We start from the raw sequence: 9,857 nt of genomic DNA, 5'->3' as shown, positions 1-9,857 counted from the left end.
TCCATTTCGGAAGTTCGGCAAATGTTGAACCAGGGAATAATCTAAAAATTTAAGCAGGAAAACATTTCATAAATTACATAAATTGTACAACAAAAGTAGAAGTTTTAAAAAAAATGCTCAATATTTCAAGTCTTAGTTGCTTAAACTTAAATTAAAAGATCTCCGGAGATTTTATGCGAGGGGTGTTTTAGGCCGGCTTCCTTAAGTGCCTCGTCATTGATTCGTTTTCTTATGAACCCGGTCTAGTGCTCCAATTTGATTATACTTCGAAGCAATGAACTACATAAGACGTAAAATAGATTTTCTACGAACATAAAGTCCTGCTTCCTCAGGTTCTGTTCTGACTTTCTGACTGTTCTGTCCTTTTACAACTTGATTTTTTTAAACGTTTTTTTAAAATGCTTCGGCTCGAGAAAAATTTCCTGAAGTGTCCCTGAAACGACTCTGCCGTTCTTAGGTCAGTGAGTGTAGGTCGTAGCCAACATTTTAGGAGGGCAACATTGTAATACGTTTAAAAAATCAATGCATTTTTCGGAAAATTGACAATTTCGCGGTAAAAATCAGTAACAGTTCACTTCATCGGCACGATGAGCAACGCCAGAATCAAGTTACTGTGAAAGAGAGACAAGCCCAGTGCCCATAGTTCGAAGAACGCTGAACGAATTTCATAATAGCGCCTGGATGCAACTATTCGAACTCGATGGATGTCCGTGTTGCATACGCACGGAAATGAAGGCGTTTTAACTTTCCAAGGCTTCACTCATGGCGCACAGTGGATCCAGTCAATGGGAGAGGTCACAAGATTTGGGACCTTTAAACGCTTACAACTCCGTCTATACAAAACTTTGAGGCTATAAAAGTGATTCCATTGGTTTTCTCATGAAATTATTTTCCAGAAAACATCCCTTTATTAAAATGTGATGAATTAGACATCAAAATTCTCAGTTTTTGTTTAAATTTCATGCCCGACCTCTCTGATTGACTCCATCCACAGTGCGGCGGTGGGCTTCACAGCTAGGTTCCAAAATAAATGATAGAAGCCTCCTTCCATGAAAAAGATAACATTTGCCACAAAAAGAAAAAAGTCGGCTTTCGGGTTTTTCCGTTATTTCTTGAAAAAACTTAGGTGTGAAAGGTTTTGTAATGAATCTAAACCTTTCAAGAGGAGGGCTCAAAAAGTCAGCCGAAATGCATCACGTAACCTTTGAACCCCCCTCAAGTGCGTAGTGAAAACACTTTCATTCTGTCAAAACATACGTAGGTTGAAAAGAAGCTCAATTGAGGGGCTTGGAGGACAAGGCGCACGAGTGCAGGCTTTGAAAAAATTGAGATATTATTGATTCCAAGCAAAGCTAGTCTTAATGCATATTTTGCGAAAAATTCGCCTCCAAATTCCAGTTTTTAAGTCTCAAATAGTCAGCTTGAACTTTCTCTGCGCCATAAGGATCCATGTAATTCCGGAACTTCATACACGTAATTCTCGAAATAGCAAAAACTGCACTTATGCGCCTTGTCCTCCAAATCCCTCAATATCTGTACATCAATTTGTTCTTTTATGTTTTAAATCAATCCTGGATCATGGTGAATTCTGCCTACAGCTTCAGAAATTTTCCAGAATGTTCAAATGCTGTGAAAGTTAGAGGAAAAATTAACCATCTACTGAAGGGGAGAAAATAATAAAGATTATATTTTACTTCCAAGAAAAACAGCAAAACCTACTTACTCTTTAAAACTTCGAGGGACTTGTCCAGAAAATGCGGGCAAAACCGGATTGATTCCTAATAACCGCATTCGGGCCAAGATTTTGTGCTGCAGGACGAGGCTTTTCTCATGCCAATTATCATTCAAGGGTCCACCAAAGCCTCGCATGTTTCCCATGCGACCCCTGACAAATATTAAGTTTGGATTGTAAGAAACATGAAAAAAAAGAAGAAAAATCCCAAGATTGATAAAACAAATTTGAAAGATTTCATTTAAAACCCCTTTTGCTACTCTTTTCCCGTACGTGTCCCCATTGGCTCCCTCAGGAGGAACCCAGTCACGAATCAATGGCGTGGCGTATTTTGCGATGTATCGATTAATCTACCATTTGAACCTATGGAAAAGTATCGATAAATAGGGTGTTCGCAGCGAACACCTTAATAATCAATTCTTCACCATAGATCTTCAAATGGAGAAATATCAATAATCGATCTTTTACGCCTCACCACTGTCATGCGTCTTCTTTGGCATGCTTTTCCCGCCATCCTGTTTAGGTGATTCGTCGCGGTTTCTGGAGTGGTCGAACCGGCGTACGATATATCGCATCGATTAAGTAAAAAATTTCGGCAGATTTTGAATTTTTAGCCCTAAAAAGGGTTGGCAGCCCCTGCGTATGAGCCTTAAGAGTCATTCGAAACCAAGATTGTGGCAAAATTCAGAGAATTTATAGCACGATCTGTTTTGGAAAGAAACTTGCATTCGACACAGAAATCGATAGCTGCATCGAATACGAGGTTTCTCTCCAAAACGGCCACGAAAAGAAAAATTGATGTCAAATAGACCATCATTTTCAACTTCGATGAAGTACTCAATCATTCCTGAACCAATCCAATCCCCTCTAGAAGTATCATCTTTCTGAGTATTCAAACTTTTTTAAATTTTCACCAAGAGTGCGCGTTCACTACAAACCTATAGAAAGTGCCAAGTACTAAGAAAAAAGCAGCTTAACAAAATTATTTTAAATAACACGAATGAAAAAAGTACCAAGCCAAAAATGCAGGGCCAGTGAAATGTTTATCTATATCCGCTTCTTTCATATTGAATTTCTTGTAGACTCTGTTCCACACTGCCTCTTGACCATTGAATGCCAATGCCATGTTGATTCCGTTCAGCGCCATCCAGTCGATCTCTCTCTCCCACCGGCCCCAGTCCCACCAAACATAACTGTAACTACAGGTGCAGACGTTTTGGTAATATCGCCATCTGAATAAAAAAAGGGCACTGTATAATGTATAATTGAAAGCTCCCTTAAAATATTCAATTTCTGTTTCTTCTCATGATAAACAATCGGAATTTTTCAAAATTTGCAGTGCGAATGTACCCACAACAATGGGTCCCTAACCCTTGTTTATTTTATTTGACATTTTGAAAGGACAAGGTGAGTAGATAATGTGGTGATTTTTCCGCATTTTTATGGAGCCGAAATCCCGCTTTTAAAAAATCCGAAAACTGCATGAAATTTCAAACGCATCCGAATGGAGGTAAACTAACGGTGGTGATGAACTGCGGTAGTCAAATCGCAATCTTCTCTCATTTTCCACCGATGTGTGTTAAAATAAAACGTATTTCAATGTGGCATTATTGCTTGCTCACTTAAAGAATTTTACAGACAAGTAAAAAAAAAATAATAATTAAAATCATCTCGATCAGCTTTACGGTCTCAAAGAATCTTTTTCTTCAAGTATTTCTCCTCAAAAATTCAGATGTTTAGGATTCCTTGAGACTTGTTCCGAGTTACTGCCTTTTGAAAAAACTCTAAAAAATTTAGAAATTGTAAAAGTTTATGTACATGTCATTGGCTTTCACGGTGATGTTGACCTCAGGTAAAGGTTGAGGAAGATTGATTTCATCATAATCCCAAGATATATGGCTGTCGCAAAAATGTTTTAAGTAATAATGAAATCCCCATGCGATGGCAACGCTGGATGAACCCTCAATGAAAACTTGATCTGAAGACGTTTCCTTGGTGAGCTGAAACAGCACAAACACTCAAACATTTTAATCCGTCAGTTAACATGTTAAGATTATGCCTGTCTGCCTGTCCATATCTTGAAGTGAATAATTCTTCACAGATATCAAGGATTTCGGATTCAATCTGTGCGATGACTTTTGATATTATTCATAGTATTAATTAATGTCTTCTTACGAATAATTACTTTGTTGAATGAATTCCTCAATGACATCCATTATTGACTAAATGAATAACATCTAAAATAACGTGGGCGTATTTCTAATTGAGACTAGAAATTTTTACCCATCATCGGTGCCGAGTAATTATCCAGTTTGATTACGATCTCAAAAAGCCTTCAATACCAAAAGTATGCAACTGAGGAATACACGGGAGCGCGAATAATTGCAGCAACAGCGCCTGAACGGTGAAGAGTCGCTCACATGCTTGAGAGGTCCAAATCAGACGTTATCGCAGCATTATGCCATACCCATTTCTATCATTGAAAACACGTAGACTCACTGATGTGCAACTATTTTGGGACGCTGTATTTTTAAGTGTTAAAAAGCACGGTCAGTAGATAGATTGCGGAGACGGTCTTTATGATGTGGATATACTGATGTTCGCAAGCATGGCTTAATTACCATACGAAGAACGATCAGTTTTTTACTGAATCATTATCGGGTTTTTTGTGGGGGTTTATTCCAGTGCGATTTTCCTAGGACGTGTAAAGAGGTATCTTTAAAGTAGATAGAGAGTGTATGTTCTGGTGTAGTGATAGGATTAGAAACGCTGTTGAAGTAAAATTAAACTACAAACTTACAGGGCCGGATTTACCTACTTGCCGCCCCCTTCTCATTCGTTTTGAAACATCAATAAAAACCATCAAGTGAACGTGCCGGAGGGGGAGGGGTGCATAAGACACGTTTACCTACTCGTGTTGGATACATTTTTTGCGAAAGCCCTGTCAACACTACTCGCAAAATTTCACGGAACTTTGCGCGAAAGTTAAGTTCCGTAAACCTATCTCTATGTGGACAAGGTCCTCCATTTATAAGAAATGAACCAAAAAATTATGAAAGAACAAACATAAATGTGGTTTAATAATTTTAACTTCCGCCGCTGCGCCGCGCTGATCGCACTGTGATTGGCGCAATGCGTGAAGTATTCCTGCAGTCTTGTAGGCGCTATACGTTTCACGCCAACCGCTCCTGACCGCACTGTGTTTTGGCGCAATGGGTGAAGTATTCATGCAGTCTTGTAGGCGCTAATATGTGTTACATGCCGATCGCCGCGCCGAGGGCTTGTCTTTTTCATCTCAAGTCCTCGTCATCATTCCTCTCTGCGTTGAGCTCCAGGCCAAATTGCGTGTTTAGTTCCTCTCTTCACTCTACTAATTAAAGATGCTATTTCTTGTATCACCGAAAAACGACAAAATTAGAAATTACTATACTCTCAGGAAAGAGAGATTTCGTCCCCTTTTCTCATGGATAATTTTTTTTCTGAATCCGATTTTTTTTATACCTACATTTAAAACAATTGCAAAATTTGCCGCCATGGGCCGCGGCCCATGTGGCCACCCCCATAATCCGGCCCTGCAAACTTATCTCAAGCGGTTTTCTATGAGGCTGCTCCCTTGCGACGTACGGTTGATTTTCGGTTGACGCAGGCTATGTGCATATTGTTACGAGGGTGTTCGTCAAACGAACTCGTGCCAATACGTTCATAGCCTGCACCAACTGAGAATGAACCCTATACGACGCAAGTTATGAGTCTCATAGAAAACTACTGAAAGTAAGTTTGTAGTTTCATTTTACTTCAATGGTGTCTCTAATCCTATCACTACACCAGAACATACACTCTCTATCTACTCTTTAAATATTTCAGAAAAGAATGCATTTTCATACGCCCGTCGCGGGAAAAAAATGTGTCTCGCGGGATGAGCAGAGAAAAGATGACTATGCCGTAGCATAATGCAATGCAAATGTGAATAATCAAAATTGAAGAAAATGTACTTTGCCCACTGGTCCATTTGGAAAGCGGAAAGCATGGATGGATGGAGCATCGATGACGAACTAAATCTTATCTGATAAGGAATTTCAAGTTTGAAACCCTTTTTTCTGTATTTAAATGATCCAAATCCACCAACAAGTTTAAAACACTAATTCCAAATATGCGTATCTCCTGATGAAGTGTCGATTTGTACCAAAAACGCGAACCTCGGCATTTCTGCCGTATTTTCTAACAGTTCGAGAAATTATTGAAACTGCTGATGGAGTTTGAAAAAACATCTTATTCTTGCTATCCTCGAGAATTATTACCCTTCTACCGACAGTAAAGAGGAATGCAGACAGTTTTTTTACTCTCCTGGAAAATCGTGTTTTCCGGGATTCGCACTTCTGCACTTTCGCCATTGATAAAGTGCGTTAGTATTGTTTAATTAACATTTGCACAGGCAGTGATTGTGATTTTTCAGTCAGTAATTTTTTTTCTCGTTTATTTCTTCAAAAACATTCTCAGGTATATATGTTGCAGGCAATTAGCAATTGCCAGCAAATTGCAATCTATTCGTGTTTAATCAACAAATTAAATCGTTTTAAAGTGAAAAAACGAGATTGGAAGTAGGGATCATTATACTTTGAATTCAAACATACGTTAGCCCCCTTCTTTTTGGATACGCTGTGGCAGCTAGCACACTCGCGAGTTCGTGAAATGTCATCAATAATCTGTGTTAGGTTCGGTTAAGCAACTAAACTAACTCCTTGGCAAAGCGGAGAGTATCGCTGGATTTGAAGGCGTAAAGAAATCTTTACTAATATCGATGTTATGGTAATTACAATTTGACGAATTGACAAGTACGGAGCTTGCAAATTGCCGGCGATTGCTGACTCCCTGCGACTTATACACTGATAAAGATTTCAGAGATATTTATCTCCATCTTTAAGTTTACATGTACTTTTTTCTCTTCTAATCAGCATGTGTGTTTCTTTTTTGTTTCTGGTGCATCCCTAGGATTTTTTGGATTCAAAAATCGATGATCTTCCTGGACAACGCAAATCGTCAATTAAAAAATTGGGACCGTTCAATTAAAGGGGACACTTGATTCAATTAACTGAATCTTTAAATTAACTAGAAACTCACATTTACCACAAATTCTACTCAACCGAAAACCTGATCTAACCCTGCTAACCAAAACTTTACTCAACCGATGATCTTACCCACCGAAAACTCAAATCAATCGACCAATCGTCCGGCCGAATTTTACTTAACCGGAAATCGACAACCGTAATCTCTGCTCGACCGGAAACGTGCTCCAATCGAAAACTTGACCCAACTGGAAATTCCATCCAACCTGAAATCCGACCCATCCCAAAATTCCAATTCACTGGAACCGTAATCCATCCGTATATGACGTGACCACTGTTCCAACCGGTAACGTGTCCCTGTCGAAAATTTGACTCGACTGAAAATTTGATTGGATCGGAAATCTGACCGAACGGAAACCACAATCAACGGGTATCGTTATCCACCCGAAATTTTACTTGACCGGAAATCGAAAATCTTAATTTCTACTCGACCGGAAATGTGCCCCAATCGAAAACTTGACTCAACTGGAAATCGACCCGACCGGAAGTGTGTTCAAACCCAAAAGTTGGTTGTTCTCGGATGGAGAATAACCAATTTGAATTACCAATATATCATTGATTTTCCTAAAAATTCGCAAAAATTCGATATAAGCGATTGATATATCGACTTGTTAACGTTAAAAATCGATTCTACAAGAAGAAATACGTAGGTGTCGGTGTACTGCAGTCATATTAGGTGCATTTAGTCATCCATGAATCAAAAATGAACAATTTCAATCTCAAAAAAATCGTCGATTTTCCGTAAAGAATCTTAAAAAATCGATATAACCGATCGATATATCGACTTGTCAACATTAAAACTCGATTTTGTGTGTAAAAATACGTAGGAACCGGTGTGAATGACATGTGTAAACAACGATTACAACCCCGTAGACACATCAATTCAACAAGAAAATGGCGAAAAATAAGGCCAGAGTTTGACCCCTTTGCCCCTCCGTAACTCGAAGACAGTTCCAATACTCATCTTGAAATTTTTTCCTGAGTTTTCTGTCATTATAAGCTTCCACTTAAACCTTGGTTCGATGGTCGAATCGGATACCGAAAAAGGGGCGAAAATTTGGGAGGCTCTTTAAAAGGGAAAAAAGCGGGGCCTCGGTCAAACTTGCAACGCCGCCGCACAGTGGATCGAGTCAATCAAACAGGTCGGACAAAACATTTCTGACTGAAAGCGCAAATTTTGATGTTTCTTTCGTCACATTTTAACTTTCAAGGGGCATATTAAGAAGAGAATTTCACGAGGAAACCAATGGAACCACTCTCAGAACCTTAAACTTTTGTATACACGGAGTTATAAGCTTTTAAAGTTTCCAAATTTTGTCCGACCTCTCCTATCGACTCGATCCACTTTGCGTTGAGTCAATCACGGTTGGGCGGCAATATTTTGGCACATCTTTACGTAATTATTCGCCGACCGAATATTTCAAGCGCGGGCGAACGATTAAAACCAGCGCTGTTAGGTTTTATGGTCGTAAAATTAACAGGAGATAGACGAGGCATTGTCAGCTTATCAAAAATATCCGACGGTATTTTTGGCCTTTCCGGATGTAGTTCGAAAATTCGCGGCAACTTGGGGTCACGGCGCGTGACGTCATCCCCTTGCCGCCGCACAGTGGATCGAGTCAATAGGAGAAGTCGGACAAAATTTGGAAACTTTAAGCGCTTATAACTCCGTTTATATAAAGTTTTGAGGTTCTGAAAGGAGCTCCATCGGTTCTCTCGTAAATTTTTCTGCTAGAGACATCCCTTGAAATATAAAATCTGACGAAATAAATATAAAAATGTGCAGTTTTAGTTTAAAATTTCATGTCCGACCTCTCTAATTGACTCGATCCACTGTGCGCCGAGCCTACCGATCGTAAAAGATACGGACCTGCCAAAACCAAGGTGCGCGGATGATTTTATTTTTGTATAGCCGCGTAATCGTGTGCGTCAAAGCATGAGGAAAAAAGCCCGCAAGAATTACAAGTACTTTCGATGCGTGAGCCCCAAGCTCATTTTTACCTCAAATAATCGGAAAATCTCGTCGATCTTTTGTGGTTTCAAAATTAGAATCTCTTATTTACACCCAAAGATAAAATAAGAGTCCGCATTGAGTAGCAAAAGTGAGTGACCACCTGATATTCCCGCGCTTGCTTTTCAGCCAATCAGACACGCGATGATTATACTATTGAATGATTATACCACTTCGAAAATAATTTGGGAAATTGAAATCATTATTTTTGTCAAATTCAGCCGATTTTTCGGGAGAAAGGTGTCCACGACTGACTTATCGAGAATTAAGCGTTTCTATTAAGGTATATCTGCCATGATTGTAGGTAATTCCTGCTAATAAATTTCCTAAAATTTGAATTATTAATTTATTCATCAGACGAATTAGTTGCATTTTCTGCTAATTTATCTGCCTTAAGATGAAAATCCGTAATTATCTCTAGACCTCTCATTGCCCGGGGTCCATATTAACTTTTTTTTGCGGGTGTAATACTTCAATCTCCACTGGAATGGGTCATATTGTTTCCGAAAATAACTAATGATACATCAACTTGAAATAGAGTGTGAGTGAACGCGCTGACCGCTGGGGTAAAATGGGAATTTTGGGACAAATGTTGCTAAATAGTTTGCGGAAATTTGAAGTAAAACGCGATGCCACCAAATCGTGCCGTAAGATTCAGATTTCGAGCGCAACAAATATGTTCGCTTTTGAAAGCATGATGAATAAATTTTTGTAATAACACCACTACTAATTTACAATTTTTAAAGTTTTTTGCGGTAAGCAAAGCTCGACACCAAAAACGATATTTGCCAATAGGCCAACAAAGTCGTTTATCGATTCAATCAAAGCTCATGTATCAAGATAATGATTGTTTTTTGGATAGATAACTATTCGCGTACCCGGTGAGCATGGTGCCTATGGAGCTAAATTGAAGGGGAACTGTAGATGGAGGATACCTATCAATCGGTCAAGATGGTCGTTCATCGGTTCAATCAAAGCTCATGCATGGATC

The 9,857-nt window shown here is 39.1% G+C and overlaps 1 protein-coding gene across 1 annotated transcript in view; it reads right to left on the bottom strand.

Moving 5' to 3' along the window:
- Positions 1 to 3,734, bottom strand: part of Naglu (N-acetyl-alpha-glucosaminidase) — a 57,225-nt gene extending 53,491 nt beyond the window's left edge. Inside the window, exon 1 of the mRNA XM_072305222.1 lies at positions 3,551 to 3,734. The gene's annotated coding sequence lies outside the window, so the exon portion shown is untranslated. The remainder of the gene's footprint in view (positions 1 to 3,550) is intronic.
- Between the last annotated feature and the right edge of the window lie 6,123 nt (positions 3,735 to 9,857).

This window comes from Bemisia tabaci, chromosome 10 (assembly GCF_918797505.1).
Source record: "Bemisia tabaci chromosome 10, PGI_BMITA_v3".
Classification (NCBI taxonomy): Eukaryota; Metazoa; Arthropoda; class Insecta; order Hemiptera; family Aleyrodidae; genus Bemisia; species Bemisia tabaci.
Note: the sequence above shows the minus strand (reverse complement) of the source record. Positions and strands in the feature narration are given on the sequence as shown.